Raw genomic sequence first — 6,102 nt, 5'->3', positions numbered from 1 at the left:
AATTTTAACATAATTAAACCGTTTTATGAACTTTTTCTTATATTGATGAGTTTAAAAATTAATTAGTTCCATACTAGCTGAACTACTATTTGAAAATGTGTCTACAATGCCAATTCTCAAAACCCCATGGCTCCATATCTCCTAGGAAAAAAATTACAAAATTTTTTCCCGAGATACGGGTCTTCTTATTTTATGAAAGGTGCTCATAAAAAAAATTTCAGCCAAATCGGAGGTGATGAGGTCAAAAAGGTGTCCGGTTTGTAAAAGAGTGACCCATATTGTATATAAACATTAATTTTACTTTATAATCAAGCAACGTAATTCTTATATTTGCGTCTATCTGATGACATTTTTTTAATTTTACTTCAGTTTATTTCTATTTTTAATACTTTTTAGGAGCTGTGTTCTTTATCTCTATATACAACAACAAATATAATCCGAATTGATGAGATGTGATTCTAAAATGATGGAGAAGGTCCACATATTTGAGTAGTTTATGTTTGCCCATTATTGATCTTGCTTAGCGTTAATTTAAACTTTTTCACTATAAAATTGTTGTCACTTATGTATAATGAACATAAACAAATGCATATAGAGTATGTGTGATTTATTCTCAGGTATATATACTTGTTCAAGAAGTTAGTTTTAAATTTAATTAGAATTCTATAATTCCAATTCTTCTAAGGGCTTGGCAAAAATATTCAGAATAATCATTTAATAGTAAAACAAAATGTTACGCATATGAGGTAATTGTAATACATCTTTTATGTTGCTAAAGATTAGATTAATATTACCTTTAAAAGATAAGTACTCCAAAAACTCAACATCGTTTTCTTTATTTACTCAAATATAACTTTAAATGGAACACATGTGAGTGTGTGTCAATTAGTACTGATTTATTTATGAATATTGTGCTATTCAAACCACTACTCCATTTTTCTGTCACCACTTCATCAATAATATCTTTACTATTTATATACTCACTTTGACACCACTCTTTTAACAAAATTTCGCTTGCAGGACAAAAATGCAGTAAATATTTTACTGCTGGCGAAATTATTTTTAATTTTGCAGAATTGCCTTCATTAAAATACCATTTAATTAAAAAAATTTAATTATATTTTCAATTTTTTTAATAAAAAACAATTTTTATTAATTTATATGCTGTAAAATGTTAATTTTGTTGGTTACGAGGTATCTTACAGATATAAAAATCCCAGCTATAATATATCACATAAGTGGTAAAATAAAATGAATAAGAGTAGACAATTTATGAAGTGTGTGTATCCGTGTGAAAGGACTTTGTCAATATGCAAGCCATTTTAAAGAATTGTAGCTCTTAATTCCCACAGCAAATAAGCGGGACAATTACATTGACAATGATATTGTTGTTGTCTCTGTAATATATTATTAAAGCGACGACAAAGCATTATGTGCATGAACCTATACTAAAAAAAAATTCAAGCACAAAATGAAGCTCCGGTGCGTCATTGCATGAAAAGTAATACCTATTAAAGTGTTCATAAATTATATTACCAAAACCTAAATACGGGGTGATACATTGGAACGTGCAGCTATATATTTCTTCCAGTTTTCATAATTCTATAGGTTACAGGTTACAAAAACATAGATTACAAAAACAATCTTCAAGATTTATTTATAATTTTTTAAGCCAGTGTACTGGCTTAGTACAAAACTTATAAACTCTCGACATGACATCCACTTATCAAAATGGCATGATCGGAAAAAATCAGGTCAACTACTCGTAACTTACATAAAGATCTTCGTATCAAGGTTTAACTACAAAAATACGCGACAAAGCAGTAAAACTTTTTGACATTACCGACGCGCATCTAAACACTACCCTTCATTTGCTAACGACAACCTTTCTCAGTGATAGCCAATATACAAACATTCTTATAATAAGAAATTAAAAATTGACCTCAATGCCGTTAGTCGGCTTCGGTATCAATTTCAAGTACACAATTGAGTAAAGGCTCTTTTGTTTCCAACCTGAAATCCAAATTATCAGCAATGTTCTTCCGATGTTTATATAGAACAAAGACTTTACCTCATATTTTGTCGATTTACTCATTTCGACTGGTACTTAACTGATAAATGCTGGAAAACTATCAGCATGATGTGTTCAAAATCATTGCATGAATCTAAGAAACTTTGCTTAAGATGTTGCGACTTATAATGACATCCGTCTAAAATATTATTATATATACATATTTTGGGCTGATAATATCTTCGCTAGACTCTTAATAAGCCATTTTTAACTAAAAAGTAGACCGAAGTAAAAATCAGAAGAAATGATTCAACTCGTTGCATTTTCGTTTTCTTATGTTGTGACGTGACCTAGGATTACTAATGTGATATTTAACAATATTCGTGAGGAAATGCACTTTAAAAAAAAAGTGGAACAAACAAGCTTATGACTTTTTCATATACCCCGGTAGGTGCATTCTAAACTCTGAATATTCCATAAATCCAAATGGTAAAAAATGATTATATTGTATTTTAAGGTTATTAACTTTTAAATGGAAATATTCTCTTCAATAATTGTCAGTTTTGTTTATAGTTCAGTTTATGGTTTTTGTACAGTAGTATTGTACCGTGACAAGAAGTCATTGTTGTGTAAGAATGTGATGGGCCAATCACTGTACTCACGTCACCTTCTTCTGTTCCAGATGATAAAACGAACATAATTATTTTCAAGCCGATTGCGTTCATAAAAAAGTATTTGCTTAAGTAGTTAAATACCATACCTCAACTAGTGTATGAAAAATTTGTAAGGGATTTGGTCATAATTATGTTACATTAGATGGAGCCTAATTTTAAAGCACTATACTTACTTTAAATTGTTGAGCGATTCCATTGTTTGATATCTCCAGATACTGTTCATACAGAAAGCAATTTATTTTCCTAAATAACAAATCTGAAATGTTTATAGTAATATAAGTTAAAGAAGAATGGAGTGAGTAACAAAAGTGAATTTAGTTCCTATTTTGTACAATGCATACGAAAATTATTTGACCGTCTTGGTGCTCTAAAGCATATTGTTTGCACTTTTAGAGTGGGAAGTAAAGTAAAATATTATCACCCTGTTTGTGTGCTATATAGCGCACTTAGCGCACTTATTTATAATGATACGAACCATACCAACTGTCATGTAAGAGTTATGTACACGTACTTGATACACGTATTAACTAAGGATTGCAGTGTGGATATATTATTAAATACTATTAACTTAAAAGTGTGCAAATATGTATGGAGCCTACATGAACATAAATTTCGTCTTTTCATTTAATTTTTTACATTTTTAATTTTTTGTTATATTTTTTTTGTGATGGTATAATTTGCTGAGACTTACAGCATTTTCAGTGCAATTAAAAATATTTAAAATTATTAAATGTTAATGAATTAAAAACTGAATGCTATTAGCACAATTGTGAACCCTACATACAAGCGTACGATAGTAGCAGTTGCTGTATGCATTGCTTGCAACGCAGCATGTCGCATGCAACTTGTAGCATTTAAATTTTCAACAAATTATGCACATGAATTGTGTACTGTATTTTCATAAATATTTTTTCCGCGAGGAAAGAAAATTAATTTAATAAAAATTTAAATTTTGTTCACTTTATAAGCTATTAAGCTTTGAATGTACAATTTTTCACAATTTGAAATCATCACACAGAGTCATTAAGTGCGGTGACTGCCATCGACTGCTATCGACTGATATTTAAAACAAATAATAATCAACCTCAGAAATAATAATGGAGAAATTCAGATAGAAAAATTAAAAAACGTATAGTAAATGCCATATATGTATGACTACTCCAACAGCTTTAATTATTTTCAGTTCTTTATTAAAATAATCCCTATATAAAATTTTAAATCCTTTACCAATATTTTGCGAATACTTGCTATTACTTATCTGCTTAAGAGCAACAAATTCACAGACTTTATTTAAATTCTCATATGCATTTAACATGAGAGCTGGCTTAATTGGAAATTAATACCATCGTTTCATTCAGTTCTGGATAAAAAATTTTACTTCAAGTGTAATTTTGTTTGATTTAAAGATATGGAATTGATTTCAGTCAGTCCATACAACAGGCTTTCATAAAACATTCTTGCCAATAAGTGATATTAATTGGCATGACGATGATGCGAATTACGTCTGTCATTCATGAAAACTGTCAAAGTCGATTGAAGCAATTAATAAGAATTTAAGTACTCAACTGTTACTTAACAGATAGTCGCCAACAAAGCAAAAGTTCAATGTCATGAATTGCTTAATTAAGAACACAAAAATACGCTTAAGGTCAGAGTAGTGATGTTCATGAATTCTTTAAAAAAATTATTTATAGTTGTTAGTATATACCTTCTAAAAAACTAAACTATAACAGAGGACGCAAGCCCAGTATGTCAAATATAAAAAATTAGTAAAATACGCAGCCAGAATATTTATTTCTAATCTACACAACAAAAGTTAATAGACTGTGATGAATATATTAACGCAACATATATGCCGGTGTTGAGTAACTATGCCTCCTCATTACAATCTGTTGAAAGTGCAATAGATTAAAGGACTATAGCTTGAAACATTCAGATTTTAGACTTTTTCCACTATAAGAGCACAAAGATAAAATAAAATAAATTATCATATGAGTTGAATATAATAGTAGAATTAATATCTATCTAGTAAGAAAAACATTCATATATATCTAAAATAAGTCTTGCGATTGGATTTCTACCTAATGTAAGGATATTTATGTTATTTAATTGTAAACAACATTGCAGTAAGTAATTTAAGTATATATTTTAAAAAGTCCTTCTTTTACTTCTTAATGTAAAATTTTATATTCCAAGACTACAAATCCTTCTTTGAATAATGATATACAACTTAGTCATAACAATAAGTTCATTTTCTGTTACTAACTGATATGAAAAATTATTGCATACATTCTAGCTAACATATAATATTAGTGAAATGATATATGTGTTATTATTATCCAGGGCTATCTTTTTTTTTAAATAAAAGCTTTTATGAATAACAATATTTCAACAAGTTTGTAGTTTCAGACAATGAACAAAAAATATTTTTTTTTAAATTTATTTCATTTAGTAAAAATTTATACTGTCCTTGATTGTCCTCTTTTATACATATTGTAGTTTTGACCATCTGGGTATATATCACTGCACGAATAATTTTTATAAACTTTACTATTCTATGAAAATAAAATCTTTAACAATAGTTCATAAAAAAAACACATACATTCATTTCTGGTATTATATTTTCTTTATATAATATTTTAAGGAATTAAAAAAGGAGGAGCAAAGTTTATAAATTTAGCGAAGATATTAAATTTATCATATTAATCTGTTTATAATACTTAAGCGAAAGATTCCGTTGGCTTATCCCTGACTTTAAAATGATTTAAATGTTAAAAATAAATATACTATGAAACGTGTATTTCAAAAAATAAAATAAAGTCATTAAGATATAAAGCCAAAATATTTTTGAAACAAATTTTAAAGTAAGAAATTGAAGTTCACTAATGGAAAATAGAAATGAAAAACAAAACAAACTGGGGAATTAATTTAATATATGTAATTTTAAACTCCTTAAATTTATATCCTTAAGATATAAATAAAGTTAGAACAATTTTAAAACAATAATTTTAGGAGATTGATAACTCAAGTTGGAAGAGTTGTTACAGACGTATCGGCACATATAAAAAAATGGGCAAACTGCTTCTTAGCACTTATACAAAGATTGTAATTTGCTTGACACATCAGTATTCAACCTATCTTCGCGTTATCAATGCATAGTTAAACCAACTCTACAGCTCTAAGAATTGAAAAGTTACAATTCCGTCATAAATTACAGTGGCTAGATATGTCAGGAGTAGAGTTGAGCTAAAGGATGTCTCCAATCCCTGACTCCTGTGTTTCATATAAATTGATTAAAGTGAGATTAATCATCAACTGCAGTATAACTGTACATTAACCATTAAGTAAGTACTTAAAAATCATCTAAAATATTTTCTGACACTGCACAATTTCCAACTACCACCTCCTATTGAACAT

Source organism: Teleopsis dalmanni, chromosome 2, assembly GCF_002237135.1.
Source record: "Teleopsis dalmanni isolate 2A chromosome 2, ASM223713v2, whole genome shotgun sequence".
Lineage (NCBI taxonomy): Eukaryota > Metazoa > Arthropoda > Insecta > Diptera > Diopsidae > Teleopsis > Teleopsis dalmanni.
Note: the sequence above shows the minus strand (reverse complement) of the source record.